Genomic DNA, 22522 nt, shown 5'->3' on the forward strand with positions numbered 1-22522 from the left:
GAAGTACGCGCATGCGTACGAAACCGGTCGGGAAGTTTCGTGTTTTAGAAGTGTTTTTACTGTGGTGGAAATCTGCAGTCCCAAGAGGAGAAATCTGCAGTTTCCAAGTGCCTAAACCGTTTTGCGGGATCACGGTTGCTGAGGAGGACTGGAGAGAGCGTGCCTGAGGTGGGACCACAGCGGAGGTGACGTCACGTCCGCCTAGAGACCCCGTCATTCGAGCGACCTGCCTTCCATTCCGGTCACGTGTGGACGTCGATCAGAGTGCTCCGGTCGCCATCTTTGTGAGCCCAGCTGTATGCATCCAGCTCGCTGCCTTTACCCTGCCAGCATCTTGTGAGTAGGGTTGTAATTTTACCCCTCCGGATGCGGTTATGCACCCTCCACACCCCAAATAAATTGCTTTTCTTTTAATTATATAGGCCGTGCTAGTGTTTAGTGTTTGTTTGTCTTGTGTGTCCTGTGTTGTTAGTGTTCACTCAACCCCCCAGGGTTAATTTACTGCACCATTATCTGTTTGTCTTTTCTTTTTTCCACATATATTTCGTTCGAGGCGAGAATCATCACATCCCATCATCCCAAGGACTTCACTTGGACTTTTACACCCTAATTGGTTTGAATTTAACTCATTTGGCGCCGGTCACCCTTCTTTTGTTAGTGGAAGAAGATAGGAACATAAAGTGCAAGATAGACCATTTCACAAAAGAAAAAAATATTGGGGGGGGGGGGGGGGGGGGGCGCTGTTCAGGCACAGAGGAGAATGGACGTGTTCTAATACGGTTCCATGAACAAGTCAACCGAAATCTCTGAAAAACATATACTTTTGCAACTAAACATACGGAGCATAAAAGAAGATGCCTAAAAAAACTAAAAAAAACTACCCACCCAGGTGGTATCTACATTTTTCAACAAGGCCCCGCGGCTGGGCAAGATGACAGTGATCCTCCACGATCCCCCCACATACAGATAGGAGCCAAAATAGGGAAGGGGCAGAATAAGAGTATTACCTTAAAGAATCTGTAAAAAATAGCAATGGACATCAAGAGCTCGATTCAGGCCGATTTCCATAAAGAGGTGACAGAATTATGAGCGGCGGTGGAGGCTCTTAATAAATGGACCACGGAGCTGGAACGCAGGGTCGGCGAGTCTCGTAAAAGACGGGCCAACACAGACGGGCACATACAGTGGGTGCTGAAGGAATTAAAATAGCTAAAACAGGGATTAGAGGACATAGAAAATAGGGAGACGACGACAGAACCTCATATTTGCAAGATCCCTGAGGCCGTGGCTCCAGACCAACTGCAGGGTTACCTTAGGTGAATATTTCTGCACCTAGACCCAGCTATAGAAGAGGCTACACTCCTGATAAACAGAGCGCAACGCTCTTTAGGCCCGAGATTTTCTGACCCAGCAAAGTCGAGGGAGGTGGTCATTACATTAAATTTACATTAAATCAGCACAGGGAGCTGAGGGATATCACTACTCTATTGCGGGAGAAGGGACTACGATACTGGTGGGCCTTTCCTTTCGTAGTGGAGAGGAGCGGTAAGCAATTCGCCCTCCGATCCCTGGACGAAGCAGATGGCTTCTTGAGGCAAACAAGCCTGACCCAGGTTTGGATAGCTGGAGACCTGCGCTGATCCCGGAACCCACCTGGAACAAAAGAGCAACAAAAAGAACTTGAAGGTGGTTCGCCATCTCTGGAGCCAAAGAACGCCACACACCGGATGGAGTGGGAGTCTGATGCTGGAGTTGTGGAGGAAGGTGGTGACTCGTGGCCACCCGGGAGTCCAGGCCAGTCTTTGCTTGGAGGCGGTCGGACCTTAGGGATGGCCCGGTTGGGTTGGGAAAAGGTTGAGGGAGCAGCCCAACCTGCCTCTTTGGGGTGATTTGATCGTCCTGATTCCCACAGCTGCAAAAGACATGCTAACATAGGCAGGGGAAGTAGCGACGGATTGGCTGCCGCAATCTAGGCCCTGGGGGCTCATGGTCTGGGTTTGATGCCCGGCTAACTGCTCACCATGGACTTAACTGAACCCTAGAAGGAACAGTATCTGGGCAGTTTACGTCTGGGAGCGGCTCTTATTCATGACTACAGGTAAAACCTGATCTAGCCCACAGTATCCTTAGGGCTACTGCTATAGTCACAAAGGCAACAGGATACAGGGAAATGTTCCCCTCTTAAAAGACTGTGGATATATAATCGACTTTTCCCCATAGAAATACGCCTTCTCCCACTCTAGAAATGCTTATTGGGTCACGGGGTAGCCCCCACTTGGGCTGGTTGTTGCCTTTCCCTGGACGGGTCACGAGATGTTACCTGTTAAGCAGGCTTATTTGGGACCGGGCTTGAGTGGTTGGGCGTCAGGCATCCCGGGACACGAGAGCCGCAAACTCCAGGGGTTCACCCGTACGTACGGGGATCAGGTCCCAAGGAGAGACTCATAAGTTAAAAGTTGCACTGTTTGGAATAAGCACGGTTTGGTTAAAAATAATTATTTCCAGAGAAAGAAAAAGCTAAGTTAATATATGTATATTAAGTAAAGGCAGGAGAGAGTTAGCTACGGACAGGGAGTCTGTCTACTCTCACACCTGAGAGACTCACAAAGGGTTATATGCCCGCCCTGCTAGCCAGGAACAAGGCTGGCTAATGTTTAATAAGCAAACCCCCTCGAGGTCTGCTCAATACTATATAACCATATTTTGTTATTTTTATTTCCCCCTTCAGACCCCCACCCCCTCTCACCACTGAATTCTAACTCCGGTACCAACCAATTCCCAATTACACAAATCTGAAAGTAACAGCCTACAGATACATGGAGAACTATTAGAAACATAATGTCTAGCCCTTCACCAATAAAATTAATGGCACTAAACATTAAAGACGAACTCAAATTTCAAACGTAGAATGGCCCGGAGTTTAAGAGGCTACAGGGTGACATCCTGTTTATGCAGGAGACGCATTTTGATTCGGTGGACCCCCCAATCACATTTAAAAAAAAACATATCCCACAGCATTCTACTCCTCCTGTCTTATTAAAAAAGACATACCCTTCCAGACCCAGAAAATTGACAGAGACCCAGAATGGAGATATATCATTCTACAAGACCTGCTCTCAGGTATAGCCGTCACCATGATAAATAACTATGCCCCAAATGAGAACCAAACAGAATTCCTGAAGGAGACACTGGGTCGGATGAGGGGATTTACACGAAATTCCCTAACAGTTCCGGGGGACTTTAACATGGTCCAGGTCCCAGAACTAGATAGATCCAGCCCAGGGAAGCACCCCCACTCTTACACAACTTTAAAAAATGTAAATCAAATTCAGACTATTAATGAAAGAATACTCTCAGTGATCCATGGCGCTCCACAAATCAAGGCAAGAGGGATTATGCATTCTTCTCACTGCCACATAGCTCATATTCCAGGATAGGTCACATCTTGGTTTCACAAGATATACTTCAGGGGGTCTCCGAAACGCCGATAGGGCCTTTTAGTTTGTAAGATCATGCCCCAGTCTCAATGACACTTAAAGCCCCCTTTATACGACTGAGAAGTGGCTAATGGAGATTTAATAACTCTCTCTTGAACTATCCAGATGTTGAGGAGAACATTAAAAAAATAGAGGCCTATTTTAACACCAACGAACGCGTGGGGGATTCCCACGCAACCCTATGGGAAACGCGCACAAAGCAACCATTAGAAAAACAGTCATATCTATAGCATCCCACAAGAAATGAGCCATAAATCAATTACTCCAGACACGCGCAGATAGGATATCTCAACTAGAACAAGAACACAAAAGCAATCATCGGAAAATACTATGTAAAACAATCACAGCCATCAAAAATTACTTGAAACAGATCCAGGTAGAGGAGACAGAAAGGGCCCTAAAATGGACTAAGCAGCTGTTTTTCGATAAAGGGAATAAGGCAGGTCGCCTGTTAGCAAGCAAACTAAGGAGGGGTACAGTCAAGATCTCAGATTAGCGCGATCAAAACAAAAATAAAGGGTGAGGTCACATACAATGCCCCTAAATAGCGGAAGAACTCCACGATTTCTAATATGAACTATATAACTTCAGTAAGAAAACATCATCCCAGCCGCTTTCCTCTCTAAGATTGACACATATCTGGAGAATTGTAATTTATCCAAGGTAACAGACCTAACAGGATTTATGGTAATGCTAAAATTACTAATCTAGAATTTAAGTAATCAAAGAACTTAAAAACAACAAAGCCCCAAATCCTTACGGGATCACAAATTCCTACTATAAAAAAAAATCATTACAATTCTGTCTCCATATTTGTTGGGGTCACTTAATTAATTTCTGGAAGGAAAAACAATTCCTGAAAAAATGTCAAAGGCAGCACTGACAATTATGCACAAAGAGGGCAGAGACTATGAGCTGCGTTACCTACAGACCTATCTCCCTTCTCAACACAGATCTCAAAATTTATAGTAAAATCTTAGCCAATAGACTCCATCCAATTCTCCCCAAACTCATACACATACAGTAGCGGCCGCCTTTATCCTAATGCGGCCGGATCCGCGGCGCTCTGATAATCGGGGGCAGATGCGGTTTTTTTTTTTGGTCCGGAGTGAATTGCGTTATTTTAGCGGTCGTGATATTAGCATTTTATTCTCGCTGTCTGCAATGCTGCAATACCGTCTAAAAACTCAGGGGGGCGTTCGCGAGCTGTTGTCTTAGAAGTCTAATACATTAGCAGTTCAACCTACGTCAGTACACAGTCTGCGTGTGCGCGCGCAGTAATTGTAAATTTGCATATTTACTCTATACATGCATTTGCAGTGCTGTACTGTATGTCTCATTTGAAAATTGTTGAAACGCATAGGCGTGTGCAGTACTGTAACAGTATCACATTTCATCATATACAGCGCTCTCCCCTCGCTCGCCCCCGCACACACACAATTTTTTTTTCCTCATTTTTTATTTTTATTTTCTCCACAAGCCTGCAAAAACCATCTTGATATTATGATATTCAATCTGTGCTGTAGCGTTTGACTGCGACCCTGTGCGATTGACTGCACATGGTTGATTTGTGTGCTTTTTATGTACAGTACTGTATTTGGGAGTGTAGGGATCATATTATTATGATGAACTGCCTTTTGAAATTACAGTATGTCATTTTCTTTGAACTTCATGCAGCTGTACCCTGTACCCTGTACCCCCCTCCCCCACGCACACACACAAGGCTCGCTCACGGATTTGAAACTCTTATCGACAGACACCTCTACAGAGTCATTCATTTTCTGAAGCTTGTCATTATGTTTTTAATCCGTCCCTAGCCGAGCGTCACATCACTGCGCCTGCGTGTAATCCTCTTTGAGATGGGAGCTAGCTGATTACTGTAGAAGCCGCTCAGCCAATGATATTGCTTACAGGAGAATCGCTTGACTTTTGAATCGCACTGATATTTATATTTTCAAAATAAAAAAAACAGAATAAAATACGGCAACATTACTCACCATAGAATTTCCCATTCAGCTGGCGCCGGCGCCGGGCCACTGCCAGTCCAGTATTCTTGATCATACACGTTGACTTGTGACAGCGGGACTACTACACCTGTAGTCAGCTGATGAGGCTGGAGATCGCTTAGGTACATGCAAGCTTGCTCGAAACTGTATGCGAAATCCGCCTCAGGCTGCAGGTATCCGTGCGGGGACAGACAGCAAGGGTTGTCACTGACAGTCGGACCGTTATTGGCAGCCGGTGCTGGTGCTGGCGCATTGCTTGCCAGCGACTGACATTTCTTACTTGGTTTTAACACGACCTTTCGCCTTTTGCCGTCTGCATCATAGATACGGGAAAAACCCGGTGATACACACCAATACCCTCCAATAAATTCGGGATCAATACGAAAAAAACATGGATCGCTACATAACTTTTTCCTTATTGCACGCTTCCACACATGAGGAGCTGGCAAAAATTTGTAAAAGTCATAGTTTTCGATAAAATACTGATAAATTTGAACAACTGTTGCCATCTTATCATCTGTTGCATTAATCGCGGCCCAAATTAAATAAGCGTACGTTCTGTCGGGTTTTTGGAACACGGGCTGCACTTGTACACTCATGGCGGGACTCTCTGGACAATAACCAGAAACTGGTGCTTGTCCTTAATGTGAAAAGCCTAAATTGATACATTATTGTAACCTCTTCCTTCAGTCCCAAGGCCAATTTACAATAGACCACTGTGGTATCTTTTTTTAAACGAAACAACTGCAAGTCGACACATTACTGAAGCGCATGCACATTACAATTCATGAATATCTGCCATCTGGCGGACATGCAAAGAATTGCAACAAATTAAATCCGAACCGTTCTCAATAAACACATCAACCGCGCGCATCAACCACGGCTGTGAATGCAACATGAATGCGGTATGAATGCGGTATGAATGCGGTGAAGTGCATGGCATTCGGAAAAAAATCCCGGAAAAATGCGGTGATGTTGGAGAATAAAAGGGGCCGTGACAGTAGACCAGGTGGGTTTTGTCTCCGAGAGACAGGCATCAGATAATACCCGGAAAATAAGTAATACAATTTAACATATCAACCCCACCAAACCAAAAGCAAGATTACTAAACCTCGATGCCGAAAAGGCGTTTGACAGAATAAATTGGCAATTTCTCAATAGAACACTAGAGGCCTTCGGCTTTAAGGGATCATCGCTAACTGGTATACAAACCCTATACAAGTCCCCAACAGCTACCCTAAGATTGCCAGGAGGGAGCCTGAACAAAATCAAAATCTCTAATGTCACGAGACAAGGCTGCCCCCTTTCACCACTCGTTTGCCCTCACCAATGAGCCCTTGGCTTGTGCAATCAGGAGTAACCCAAACATTTGGGGCCCCAGGATTGGCTCTGAAGTACACAAATTGTCTCTCTTCTTGGACGATATTATTTTGACCATTTTGGACCCTTTGACAACCCTACCAAATTTACAAGCTTCCTTGGCAGAGTTTGGAGCTCTTTCTGGGTACAAAATAAATACACAAAAATCTGAAGTCCTAAATCTTACATTATCCAAACATGAACTAAAATAGGAGGAGCTGAATTTTAACTATAAATGGAAGGAGAACTATATAAAATATCTGGGAATCCACCCAACCAAAAATTATCAATCTTTCTATAGATAAAACTACCAGGACCTGTTCTCTCAGATTAAAAATGACCTGACAAAATGGAACGACTACCAGATCTCTTGGCTGGGTCGGATAACCTCTGTGAAAATGAACATCTTGCCAAGATGTTTATATTATTTTCAAACGTTGCCAGTGCGATCTCTATTAAACAGCTTAAAGATTGACAAAATGTTCTTTACCAATATATCTGGCAGAAAAAGAAAGCAAGAGTATCAAAAAAGATCATGAGGGCCCCAAAGCTAGAAGGTGGACTAGCGGTTCATGATATTAGACAATACTATTACATTTGTCACCGGATCATATAATATATTGGCATATCCCAGCTAAATCTTATGGTTGGGTAGATAGAGAATCAGCATCCATAGATCCGGTCTCGCTTCCAGCCCTTCTTTGGATAGATAAGAATAACGATAAAAAGGTGAATAAGCAGAGCTACTGTACTTAGGAGTACTTAACTTTACCCCGAGTATCTGGTATACCACGAAATCTAAATATAGACTGCTTGAGACCCCCTCTAGGATGGTGCCACTGTTCGACAACACAGGATTTCCCACTGGGATGGCACCTAATGCATATATCATCTGGAGAGAAAGGGGAATTCTGGATTTTGGCAACTTGGTTTCGGACAGTCATGTAATTAAATTTGACAAGCTATGTCCCAAATACACCGTCCCAAAAAGCAAACCTTTTAGATTTCTCCAGATTAGGCACTTTTTCCTTCATACCTACCTGTCACCGGTCTTCCTTCCCTCCAGAGGATTAGAATCCATGTGTAGAAATATGAATTTTCAGAGAGGGCTGATCACCACTATCTACAGAGACCTGGAAACTTGGTTCCTATTACCCAGACCATGAGTATAAAAGGAAGTGGGAAAGAGATCTCCAAGTGGAGGTAGACTAGGAAGAGATATTGAAAGCAACATCAAAAACATCAATATGTACAGTCACCAAGGAAAGTATCTATAAAATACTTTTTAGGTGGTACCTAAACACCTGCAAGGCTACATAAAATCTTCCTGAGCTCCACAAGTCTTTGTTGGAGAGGATGCGGCCAGGTGGGAGATCTATCACATATGTGGTGGCTCTGCCCCAAGATCCAGAAATACTGGTAGATGGTCGGGGGGTTAATAGAGCTGTCCACTACCAATGGACCCAGTGATCTTCATCCTGGCCAAACCGGTTGTGAACACCAATCATTCAACTCATAAGTTCATCTCCCACATACTCACGGCTGCACGTCATTCGCTATCGGTTAGATGGAAAAGCCCTAACTCTCCTTCAAAGAGAATGTTGAGTCAACCAATCAATGAGGTTATGATAATGGAGAAACTTTCAGCCCTATTGAAGCGAAGAATCAAAACGTACTATAAAACCTGGGATCCATAGATTGGGAGATGATACCATTGTGAAGGGTGGTCTAGGATTTGAGACTGGAGACTTCTGTGTGAAAGTGGTGTTCCGGGAGTTTATGAAATTAAGATCTCAAGATATAAAGTCTGGTGGCTTATACCCCTCCCACCCCCCATCCCGTCCTCTATATTACACCCACTCTCTCAAGACATGATAGATTGATATTATTAAAGTCTAGATTATGAGTCCCTACAAGAAAGCAGGCAAGCGTAGGCTTTACAAATAATATAGGATGTCTGAGCGTGGGTTAGCCGAAGTAAGACGGCAAACATATATACGGCCTAAATTCTATCAACAATGAATAAGGACAACATGATGATGTAAATGGTTTGAGTAACAAATGTACAAAATATACACATACTTTAATATTACTGTATGTTGATCCTCCCCCCTCTTTTCTTTCTGTAGCCCATGTATAAAACGTTGAAATAATTAGATTTTTGTACTCTTTGTCCATTTCATGGCAATAGGAATTTAAATGAATGTCAAACATAAGTTCAACTTAAAAGCGTGTCTGAACTACGATGCATGCAGCAGTTATATATACAACAAGATAAAACAAGAGCTTACATTTTAGCAACCATTTATACAGTACTGTACATCTTTTTTCTATTCAACCTCACAAGTATAATAGAACTAGAGAAGTTAGAAGTAGAGAAGCACAACATTATTTCCAAATTTTTGGGGTGTTTCCCAAAACATCCAAAGAAAATGATCCATTGATCGCTATCTTGTGCTGTTACTTTTTATTTTATTTACAAAGCTAACAGTTCAACGTTGAATCTAAAAAGAGGGTAGACATCTTTAAAGCGTCCGAACACGTACAATTCAATGTACACATTCTGAAAATTATGCAAAAAGCCAAGAAAAACACAGCCATTTTAAACTGAACACAAGCAAAGGAAATAATTATGTTTCATTCATTTTTTAGTTTTAAAGAATCAGTACGATAAACTGGGGCTTTAATCAGGCCAAATAGTTAAACAAAATAATAAGCTATGTTCAGGAAATTTCAAATTCCCATTTACATACTATTCTAATTGGCAAATAATTGGCTTAAAACTAGGTACCTTGCTTGCGATTACTGCAGTCTCCTGTCCTCAAGTTCAAAAGAAATAAGATTTTGGTTGCCAGCATTACCCTAAACATATGAAATGTTCATGTAATACAGCTAACCACGAATCCACCTCCAGCCAACCCATACATCTTATTTAACAGCCTATTCTTTCTGACCCAAAAACAACACGAAAACAGAACAAGCACTTCCAGATTACACATATCACAGTAAATGAGTCGAATAAGAACACGAGATCCAAGCAATTTAGATGGCCATATGTTAACGCAGTACGGCAATAATGATCAGAGGTGCACACAGACCAGGCATGGAAATGCTGAACACAGCCTGTGACTGAAATATTTCCCTTCTCCATTCTGCAGGGTACTTTTATTATTACAAACTCTCCATAAAATCTGTTTCCAAAATAAGGGGGAAAGAAAGTAATTATTATTTAAAAAAAAAAAAAAAAAAAATGTTTCCTTCCTCTTGCCAAACATGTTTCTTGGCTCAAGTAACCAACGCACAAATATCAAAGGGCTATGTGGTAGTTAAGTATATTAAAAACAAGCATGCCTACCAAAAATGGCAAGTTTATGCGTAAAAACTCTGAAAGCTTTTAATACCTGTAGATACAGAAGATCACTTGGCAATAGAATGAGAAAATAAAATATATACTTCTCAGATGCTCCAGCCACACTATAGCTTAACCCTTTGCTCCCAGAGGATATGGCTGTAAAATAAACAGTATAAGAGAACTACATCATGTTTGTTTTTTGTTGTTTTTTTTTTTTTTTCAAGATTCTGTTTTCTAAAATGTTACAATCTGTGTATATAGCATATTCTTTGAGTGAGCCAACCTATATAGTTTTTTGATGCAGTGCACCATTTATTCCTTCCCCACAGGATATTACTCCCTGCATCTGACCAAGCCGGGAGCAACATCGGACTTATAAACATGGTCCTGAGTACCTTCCGAAATGTTACCATCGTTGATATTTAAGAAATGTATTTAGATTGCTTAAAATCTAACTCCAGGAGATATCACCTTCAAGTCGTTAGGGGGTCTGGGTTTTCCCCTTTGTGGTTTTGTGGTTTTTGTGGTTTTGTAGATATTCCCTTTGGCTAAAATTATAAGGTTGTTCTCTTCAATTTGGGAGTACAAAAGAGGATTTTTTTTTCTACATGTGAAATTCTTTATGCTTGTCCAAACACATTGATTCAACAAATATAGTTATAAATCATGTGATATATGCGCCATACATAGAAGACAATTATGGATCATTCATTGTACACTCTAGAGCACTGATATTGGAACTGCAGTTCCTTTTTTTTCTATGTTCAACGAATGTGTCAACTCTATAAAATTCTAAAATGGAATAGAACTGGAAGAAGTCGAAGACTAGGTCTTTCTTGGCAAGCAAATATGGAAGGGAAGGGGAGGGTTAATTCCCACTTGTGATGCTAACCAGGAGTAGGCAATGTTTGATCATGATATAAAAATATAAACATCTTCATAGCATAGGACAGTTCATAAGACTCAGGATTCCAGATAGTCCAATGTTAAACACACTCCCATAGATTGTGCCACTAGCCATATAGGTAAGTCTTATGTGGTGGTCTAGGTAAACGTGTGTAGGACTGATCACATAAATGAAGTAAATGGATTACTCACTGCTGACCTTGGGGATATCCTGGTCCTGTCCTGCGTGCTCCTACCAAGGAACAATTGAAGAGTACAGGGAAAACGGCGGTGCATCTGCTGCTGCTGCTGCTGCTGAAGATTGGAAACCACAAACTGCAAACCACAAAATATCCTAGGTGCAAAAATTTATTTTAGGGCATAGTAACAGCCAAAAAGAACACTCTGACGCGTTTCCCGTGGTATCAGAGTGTTCTTTTTGGCTGTTACTATGCCCTAAAATAAATTTTTGCACCTAGGATATTTTGTGGTTTGCAGTTTGTGGTTTCCAATCTTCAGCAGCAGCAGCAGATGCACCGCCGTTTTCCATGTACTCTTGGCAAGCAAATATCAATGGATGGGAACCTTACGAATGAGATCAATAGGAGAATGTAGATGGGATTTAGAAGAAACAAGACAATTTTACAAGGGAACCTTCCACTGCGCCTTAAAATAAAAGTACTTGACCAGTGTACCCTGCCTGTGCTCATGTGTTGATGTGAAACTTGGACCCTAAATGCAAAGACAATTCAGAAGCTTCAGACAACTCAAAAAAGTATGGAGAATGTCGAATGAAAATCAGGGCCTCCCTGAAAATTAAAGATTAAAGCCTCTGTAATCGGCCCACTTTGTATCCCATACCCCTTCAGCTTCTACATATTTTGAAAGAATTTGTGCCAGTCAAATGGTTGTGGGGATTTAATCTTGTCCATATATCAAAATACCTTAAACCCTGAAAGGTAAACGAAGTGTGGGTCTTTGCTACTTTGGGAGGGGGATCTTGGAAAGACTATGGAAATGGAATCTGGGTGGACATGAATCTGGGTGGACATTTGCAAGGCAATAGCCCACAACTCAATCTGTGTTACTATCAAGGAAAATACCTATAAGTTACTACATAAAGTAGGTGGTACTTAACCCCCCAGAGACTGCATATGATGTATGTCAATGTTTCTCCAGAGTGTTTCCAATCCTGTAGTCAGATGGGTTCTCTTCTACACATTTGGTGGGACTGCCTAAAGATCTCCCTCTATGGTCTAGTACAGTTCCTCAGCTGCGCCCCCCCCTGCCTGCTCTGCCCCTGGGTCGCAACCCCCCTTAACTTGAAGGTGGCGTCAAATGACCCTGCGGCGTAATTTGACACCTGACGCTATGAAGACGCGTGGACCAAAGTCTGGTGAGTTTACGGAGGCCTCGCGCTGAATAGCGCTCTAGCACCTAGGGAGCAGGAGGCGAAAAGCTCAGGACACTTTCACCAGCATATCGTGCAGTTTTAAAGATTGGTCTGTATATCCCATTTCCTTAGTCACATTTAGCATTTTTATGCTGTTGAACCTTACGCTTGGCTTGTGATCATCATTTCAGTTACTGTGCTTAGGTATGCTTATTTGCCCCACTTGAGCTGTTTGAACTATTGTCAGAATTCTATCATGTGTGCCTGAGGACTCTGTCTTGTCCATTGGACTTTTGCTCACCTTTGTGAGGATACACATCTGCATTATTGTCCCATTGCCCCTTTTTTTGGTGCTTTTTTTTGGGCGTTTGGTACAGGGAATAGGGAAGTACCATTAGATACAATGTGTCTTTTGGGAACAGGCCTGAAGAAGGGGTCAACACCCCGAAACGTTGCCGCCCCCTTCCCCTGTACTTTTACGTTTGTTCATACCCCATCCCTTCCCTTCCTTCTCCCTATTATTGTATTGTGTTTTTTCACTCACATTGTGTTTTGCTTATTTGGTTCACTGCTCCTCTCCTTTTCCCTTTTTTTGTGTGTGCTGGGAACTTTTGTTTTCTAGATTGTTGGCTGGGAAGAAATAGGGTCCTCCTTGTTCCACATTGCACCAAATATTCCACATACTCACTTGTGTGCTGTCTATTATTTTGTTTGTATGATATATATATATACAGTATCATGTACACACACACACGCACACACACACACACACACACACACACACGCACACACACACGCACACTATTTCTTATATTGCAATCAACGTTTCAGCCCCCAGCAGAGTATTTGTGGGGCACTGGCCATTTTTGAAGATCTGCTTTTCTTCTGCATATTGCTGGATTTTGAGACGACAGACCACTTGTCAATTACACCAGGAATTCAGGTATTACATAAAATATAGGCGAGTGTGAATTTAAATAGTGGTAATCAAATCTCATGGGTTAGGTGACATAATAAAGCACTCACGCTGTACTGTTTTGGTTTATGATGTCACATGAACCCTTTGCCGTGATTAACACATTGTAATTCACAGTTACCTCATTAATTCTCTATATAAACAAACTTAGCCTTTCAGGCCCTGCCGGCTAGCCCAGCAACAACTGGGTTAAATCTGCAAGTCAAGTTTTCTTCCAGAGTTCTTTTTAGAGCAACTCAACAGCTGTATTAAAAATTAATCAGTAAAGCATTTCCACTCTGGAAAGATTTGTAAAGAAAGCGAGCCAAACCCGTATATCTTTTATAATGAGGCACAGTGACTGCACACACTGTGTTTGTGATGGAGTATTATTATTGTTACCATGAATAAAATAAATTCTCAAATACATAACTGCTGAATCTACATCTGCAACTATCGATTCAATATGAAACTTGTATATAAATACATATATTTATTAAAAAAAAAAAACACGAACACAAGTGTGCAAACATGTTGTTAAAATTGAGTCTCATTAAAAAGAGCCTCATTTGTGCCAGTGTTTAACACAAACAGAAAATGAGATAATAGTGTAAGACAACTAGTTACTTCAAACTATAAAAGATCATGTGTCACCAATTAATCCTCAACAATTAAACTTATTCATATAGTAACAGAGTGAAAAACTAAACGTACATTAAAGGTGATAGGTTCACTTGGGTAATGTGTTTCCTGCATACTGTAACAGAAAAATATAAGTATAATGTACAGTACACAGTATGCATACATACGTATTAACGTAAATATATAAATCTACACATTTTATAGGATTTTTTTTCACTTATGATATTTACTAGACTCTGCTGTCCTTGTTGTTGTTTTGGCTTTACAGTAATTAGTACTAATTGGCTGTTTTCTCTCTCCTTCTAAAGCTTTGTCTTTGCTGCATTTTCATCTGTTTTTTTATTTCACTGGCATTTAGTGATTATTTAGCATGGCAACTTCTGATGACTTACATGGTTAATGATGTGGGCCGTATTAATTTCCGAGGCAGGCAAACTTTCATATGCTTCTATTTCAGAAGTACAAGTACAGAACTTTCACTGATAACTACATGGCATTTGTGTGGGTGAAGAGAAACAGAGTATCAATTACTAGAGGTGCAGTACAGTGAAATCATCACCTTCAGACTAAATGGGGGGTGCAGGGGGGGGGGGGGGTAGAGTCATCAAGTGCCAGTACAGGTTAGCACACCCGTCAAAACATTAATTCCCATTCAAGTCAATGAGAGTTAAAGCCGGACCCGTTGGCTCACTAACCCATACCGCTTGGTGAACCTGTCCCAGTGCACCCTCCTCCTTTCTCTAAATTCTTACCACTTAGATTGTAAGCTCTTCAGGGCAGGGACACCTTTTTTCCAATGTTTTATGTCGGAAGAGCTTATTCCCATTGTGTGTTATAATATTATGCCACGTGTATTCTGAAGTGTTATGTACCTGAATGGCGCTATATAAAGATAATCATACATATTGGGTGCCAGAAGCATGAAATGTGCCTAATCGATCACGGGACAACGGATCAATCGGCAGTTTAGGTACAGTAATTACATTTCCTTAAAGGTCCAGAACTGCTGCATTTAGCAAAACAAAAAATGGCAAGAGGTAACACCTTTTTTGTTGGGTAACCCCATTAAGACAGTGGTACATAAACGTTTCTATAGTCCGGACTTCAATGTTAATAACCGCTTTACGGACAATTATACATACGGTAGGTGTATTCATAAAACAAAATAATGTGTATAACATGCATATATATTTTTCCTTTCTAAAAATAGGTCTAACCTTTTCTTAAAGACATATATTGTATCTGCCATCACAGTCTCTGTGGATCATAAATTCAACATGTTAACCGCCATTACTGTAAATAACCCTTTCTTTGGCAGGTGAAATCTCCTTTCCACTAATCTCAAGAGATAACCCCATGTCATTTGAACGGTCCTTGGGATGAATAGTTCTCTTGAAGGTTCCTTGTCTTTACCCTTAATATATATGTGTATATAGTTATCATATCCCCCCCCCTTAGACACCTCTTTTCTAATGTAATCAATCCTAATTTAGTTAGCATGTCCTCCTAAGTCAGACCTTCCATCTCCTTTATTAATTTGATGGCTATTTTCTGCACTTCTTCAGTTCCATAAATCCATTTTAATGGAGTTGTGCTCAAAACTGTACTCCATGTGTGTGTCAGTCAGTGTGTGTATGTGTGTCAGTCAGTGTGTGTGTGTCTCTCTCAATCTGTATCCTGCCCCCCCTCTCTATACTCCCCCCACCCCCGGCAGAGCTGCGGACACGGGGGGCTCTGTCTGAGTCTCCTGAGCAGCCCCACCTCCCTTCTCCTCCGGCGAAGGTACATGGCTGGAGCAGGCCCCCTTCTCTCCCCCCGGCGGAGCTGCGGACACGGCTGTGTGTGTCCTGCTGCAGCCAGCCCCTCTTCGGAGGTACAGGGACACAAAGGGGGGGGGGGGAGGCTCGGCGGCTTACTGGGGGTACGGCATCACTCGGGCGGGCGGTGTTCGGTGCATCACGGCCTCCCTCTCCCCGGCAGAGGTCACAACCAAAGAGGGGAGGTGGTGGATGCGCATCACTCGATGGGGCATTGGCTCGGGCAGCAGCAGTATGCAGAGCAGGGAGAGAGGCCAGAGCACGGGACACAGGGGGTGTCTGTGTGTTTGTGTTTTCCCGTCCGTTCAGCGCCGACTCCTCCTGGTGGGAGCTGGCAACACTCACGGCCTTTTCTGCCAGGAGTGTTGTCACTTCCGTCACCACTCACATCCGTCCCCCAATCAATAAACTAACGCCGGTAAAAAAAATTCACTTCAAAAGCAGGGGTGCCAGTAATGAACCTTGTGGTATCGGACTTGCAACTTTATCCCAACCTGAAAAGGTTCCATCTGTGACGACACACTGCTGTTTAGCCTTCAACCAGTTTTCAATCTAGGTGCAAATATTTTCACCCAGACCAATTTACTTTATTTTGTACACTAACCTTATGTGGAGCCGTATCAAAAGCCTTTGAGGAAAGTAAGTAGACCACATCAACTGCATTGCCCTGGCCTAAATTGATACTTCCCTCCTCAAAGAATCTAATAAGGTTAGTTTGGCACGACCTATCCTTCATAAATCCAGGCTATTACTAATAATTTTGGTATCCAATAGGTATTCCTGAATATCATCCTGTAATAAACCTTCTAGTTTCTTCCCAATTGATGTCAGGCTTACAGGTGTCTAATTCCCTGGTTATGATCAAGCTCCTTTATTAAATATAGGCACCACGTCTGCTTTACATCAATCTTGTGGTATTGAACCTGTGGAAATTGAGTCCTTGAATATTAAATTTAACGGTCTGGTTATTACCGAACTTGATCCTTGAGAACCCTTGGGTGCATGCAATTGGGGTCAATTGCTTTAATGATCTTAATTTTAGCAAGCCAACTTTGCACCTCAGTTAACCAATTGCTAGTTAATGTTGAGGCTGCCTTATTTTGCAATATTTTTGCAACTAACTTCTCCTGTACTGTATATACAGAGGCAAATCATTTGTTGATCACTTACTGTTGTACGTGATCTAGATCTAAAAATCAGCCTTCTGTTCTAACACATTGGCAGGTGATAGAAAAACTACAGATTATTAAAAGACATGCATGCAATGAATTCTGAAATGATTTAGGAAACACAATGAAAGTCTTCGAGGACCAACTAATGGTCAAGAAACCAGAGTTTGAGAACCTGTGCTTTAAAAACATTTGACAGATATTCAGATTGTGTCCTGAAAGCAAGCTCTGAACAAGCGCAACAAGAAATACTACAAAGTAAACAATACTTAGTCATACACATAAAGCGGTGTCCATGTTGATCGCGAGCTGCGCGATCAAAAAAATGTAAATGCATTGGAGCGTCCATAGTGCACACTTGCCCGTGAGCAGGAGCGATGTGTGTGGAGACAAACTTTTTAGTCTTTTTCGCACGATGCCGGGGTCAAGTCACAGGCCCGTCCCCCATCGCGCAACACTGCAGGCCACTGATCTCAGCAAGTACACGCGCGTGTGACATCATGGCACTCGGTTGCATGCGGCGAAATACATGCAAGAATTTCTGATAAAGAATGCTACGACCAAGGTTCCAGTATTAACATTCACAATTGTGTCCACGTCTGAAAAGCTTTGTTTTATTTTTTACATCAATATTTCCCTTGCATTGAAGGATTTCACAATGACAGTCCATAACGAACTGCGAAAACACAAATGTATCACTTTATTTATGTAGCGCCAATAGTGTACACTGTGCTTTGCAAAATTACAATACGCGGTAAATAAAGTACAAACAATGGAGATAAATGTATTTATAAAAATGTTTTACCGGGAAGTAATACATTGAGTTACCTCTTGTTTTTAAATGTGTCCTGGGCACAGAGTTATGGTGACAATACATGGTTACAGTAAATGAACAGAGGTTATACATTCTATTTAAAGACATTTCATGAATAGTGAGAAATAATATATGTTATGGGATTATGTGGCGGTTACAGACCAGATTAAAATGTGAGACAGCTTTCATTTTGAAAGAGGTTAGAGAGGAGGCTGTTTTGAGAGTCTCAGGTGGATTGTTCCAGTTGTGAGGTGCTCGGTAAGAGAAGGAGGAGCGGCCCGATTCTATGTTAAACCTTGGAACTGTGAACAGCCTTTTGGAGTCAAATCTCAGGTGATAAGATCTGCATGTGGTAGAGGTGAGGAGTTTGTTCAGATAGACGGGTAGCTTGTCCAGGAAGTACTTTAAAGCAAGCCTGGAAACATTTACTTTGCATCTTGACTCAAGTGAAGGTCAATCTAGTTCTTGGCGTATTTCGCAGTAGTGTGTATTGTACTTACATTGTAGCACAAAGTGTTATATTGAGTTGTAGACTGTGTGCCCTTTGCGAAAGTGAGTTTGAGGTGCTATACCATATAATATGTCCCCCATAGTCTATAATTGGCATTAGCATCTGCAGTGCGATGCCCTTTCTGCCCAGTGGGCTTTGGGAAGATTTGTTCCTATAAAGTACAGCTAGTTTGCAATAGGTTTTGAATGGAAGAGTATCAATGTGCAATCCAAATGTTAAATGGGAGTCAAACCATATGCCCAAATATTAAAAACTAGTGACAGGGGATAGAATGGTGGTAGAGTTGGTTTTGAATGACTTGGCATCTGTGTTTGCAAATGTACTTTCTCTACCACAAGGAAATATACACATGTATCTAATAGTTGTCATTTAAATTGATTTAATTAGTATTTTACCGTTCTCGATCTCCATTTGCTGATTTAAGGAATAATATACTGTACTCTGCTCAGCAATACCATGTATGGTTTTCTTGAATTCTGACACGTTTTCTTTGTGATTGCTCACAGCCCGAGAGATTTAGTCAGTGTGTCTTTTATGCACTGTTTTTTAATGGACCATGTTTATTTGATTATGGCTTCAGAGGAACACACTCTACAACTGCCTGTTTACTGTGCTAATTCATTATGGGCTTAGATATGATTGTTTTGACCAACCGAGACCTTTGATGTTTAAAGAGCACAGGAGCGTAAAACAAAAGGACATTGTTTACAAAGTTATTTGTTTTGTACTGCAGAACACAGATGAGAGGCGTTGGTGGCACGACACTCGCTCTCTTACTTTGCACATGTAGAGCTCTTCTTGTTATATTCTACAGACGAGACATGCAAGTAAGTTCATCATTACTGCCCCGGCAATAAACAGCAAAGATTGAAAAATAATGACTGAACTCGGCTGGGCTAAAACTACATTTCCTAAAAAGGCAGAATCATTGTGCCACGTGTGCAGAAACATCTTAACGTCTCATTGCCTGTACTACTTTTTCAAATACATGACGTGATGTTGTCCTTCAGTAACCTTGTGAATGTTATTAGAGAGCATCCAGTTTACAGTGTTGCAAAAACTGGCAAAAAATGAATAACCACTATTATGAGCTACAACATGCTATTGCTTAAATAGTTAAAAAAAAAATATATATATTTAAATATTTACACACACACACACATATCTCATATAAAAAATATATATTCATATGGTGTGTGTGTGTGTGTGTGTGTGTGTGTGTGTGTGTGTGTGTGTGTGTGTGTGTGTGTGTGTGTGTGTGTGTGTGTGTGTGTGTGTGTGTGTAAAGCATTAATCCCTCTTATTAACCAGGCTGTATTTGAAAAAAAAAAAAATACAGTAAAAGCTAGTGTAGGTGTACTGTATACTGTTAAGCTTTTTGGACGCAGTCATTTTAATCATACAAAAGAATTTTCATTTGTTTTTGAACGCAATTCCCTGTTTTTTTCTATCACCACCAAAGTGTCAATCATTTTTTATTTTTGCTCTTAAAATATAAGCATTAAAAATGGCACTTGACAGGAATGCCCACATTCACCTTTGATGTTTGTCAACCAATCGAATCTTTAGCAAACTAAACCAGATATCTAAGGGATCTCTTATTGGTAATTCAAATGAAAAGATAGCGTTGTTCACAATTGACACATTCCTAACTGTTGCTAAGCCCCTTATTACTGTTCCCAACCTATTTTATTAAACACTGGAGACTTTTGGTAAGATTTCAAATGAAAAAATGAATACCTGTAAATCTGACTGGATCTCAATTTGCCTCACCACACAACTAAACTTTTACAACAAAACATGGACTTTAAATGGGGCAAGAGCCACATTAGATATCTTGGGAGTCAATGTCCTCTCATTATACAATTCACAGTACAAGGCAAATTAACCTACCCTTTATTAAAAAAAAATTCTTAAACACCTAGCATATTGGAAAGAATGTGAACTATCAAGGATATGCCGTATTATAGCAATCAATCAAGATGAACCCTAAACCTAAGCCATTATATTTTTTCCATACATTACAGTACCTGTAAAAAATCCTATATCAGACCTAGACATACTCCAAAAGTAGTTTCATACATTTATCTGTGACCACAAAAAACCTTGCATAAGTAGCACCATTTTAGAAAGACCCACTGTGGGGTGGGTTAGCAATCTCCAAAATCTCCACGTACTTGCTGTACTAGGTCAATTAATTCCCCCCCTGGGAGAAATGGGTAGACATAAAGCCACAATTTGTGACCCATTCAGACTTTAGGATGTCTTTTGGCTCCCTAAGAGACACAGACTCTTGACATTATATGAACACCCTTTCTAATCATATTTGCCAATTCTAGGATGCTAGCAGATAAACTCTCCAGATTCTCACATATTTAATGCAGTTAAATGCACAATTGATAAGAATTGGATAAAACTAACCCATCTACTAATTTGCAAATTAATAACATACTGAGGGGTATCATCCAGAATACTTTTTTTTTTACAGCCTACCTAAATAACTCAGTACATGAATTTCAAAAGGTCTGCGATCCTTGGTGATGAACACTTGGGTCACTGATAATAGTTCACCAATATTACAGATACAGTAAGTCTCACTACTAGATATTAAGTATCTATAACTTATACGTTGCTGGTGTTCTTGCACAGGTTAGAAATATTATGCAATTGATTTGGTACTTCAATTGTGTATCTGGATATTTGTATTGTTGTTACTTTTTCATATGCAAAATTGAAAGTCCCATTCACGCTCATAACTACACTATAAAATATTGATTTACCTCCAATAAAATTTACGATATAAATAAAATAATAGTACCCAAAACCTTTCAGATGTTTGCATTTGCACGTTGTTAAAGTATTACGATACTTAGCTGGTGATCTGCCATTGTTGCTTTACTAAATCCTACAAGAACAGTCAACTGGATAATGGAGAAAACACTAGGCAGAAGAGGTGAAATGCCAACTATCTAAACCTTTCCTCTGACATGACCAATACACAGAAATACATTTTTGGGGCAGTCCTTTAAAGGAACTCTATTCTGGGATTGCTTATTAAGATGGATTCTCCTTGCCAAGGTGCTTTCCTGTCTATAAAATACTGCTTTCAACAAATCAGTATGTTCTTAGGCTTGGTCCCCCAATGGCTGCTGCAGCACCCGCTGTGGAGGGCGCTGCAGGGACAAGGGCCGCCCCTCAATGGAGCCGGGCCCCTGCAAGGTGTGGCCGCCCGCTGCACCGTGAGTTTTTCCAGCAGCCTAGAGCATTGTGATCAGTACTAGCGACGGAGCGCTAGGCCACGCCCCCCCCGGCGGTTCATCCAATGAGGACGAACCTGCCGGGTGATGTCATGGCCGCGCCCCCGTCACTCCCCTGTCATGCTCCCCCCCATCTTTCCCCCTGCAGCTCACTGCAGACCGGGGAACACGGCTGCACGTGCCACCCGCCTGGCAGGCGCGCTTTCAGCGCAGACAGCGGGCCGTAGCCTAAGGGACATACAGTATAACTGCCACCTAACAGGAATTATAGGCCCTAATCAAGGGGCTCATCAAGGAGATTAAGGACCTTTATCTAGATCTGCCAAAAAGGATCTTCTCTCAAAATCCTCATTCAAGTCTATGGGTATTTTCGGCCATAAAATGGCCTGAAGGGCCACTAGGAATATATAGCATTCCATCCTTAATACTGAATACTAATCATAACTCTTTAAAACCAAAGTTGCTTAATATCTGGCCACTATGCAAAAAGTGTTTTTGCTTTTTAAATATTGCATTACTCTTGTGTATTACTGATGGTGTACATTGCACAAGATGAGACACAACATTGAATAAACAAATAGAGTGCTGATATAATAAGTTCTACAAAAAATAAACGCAAGTTGATTGTAAGCCTTTCTGGGGAAAGTGTGCCCTCTTATATGGAGGAAAGACCTTATAGCACACATATATCATTGTGAACGGTTATCATAGTGCCCAATATGCAGAATGGAGGTCACGCACAAGTACAGTACATAAGTCACTGTATTAAAGAACAATCATACAGTATAATAAATACAATTTTAGAAGACCCACTGCCAGATCCTTGTGACCAGTCACTTTATTTTGATGGACTTTAGGCCCCAAC

General features: G+C 41.4%; 1 protein-coding gene across 6 annotated transcripts in view; it reads right to left on the reverse strand.

Moving 5' to 3' along the window:
- The window catches only part of VPS13B (vacuolar protein sorting 13 homolog B), a 1123013-nt gene that overhangs the window by 836118 nt on the left and 264373 nt on the right, over positions 1-22522 (reverse strand). The window lies entirely within an intron of this gene.

This window comes from Ascaphus truei, chromosome 2 (genome assembly GCF_040206685.1).
Source record: "Ascaphus truei isolate aAscTru1 chromosome 2, aAscTru1.hap1, whole genome shotgun sequence".
In the NCBI taxonomy this organism is placed as follows: Eukaryota; Metazoa; Chordata; class Amphibia; order Anura; family Ascaphidae; genus Ascaphus; species Ascaphus truei.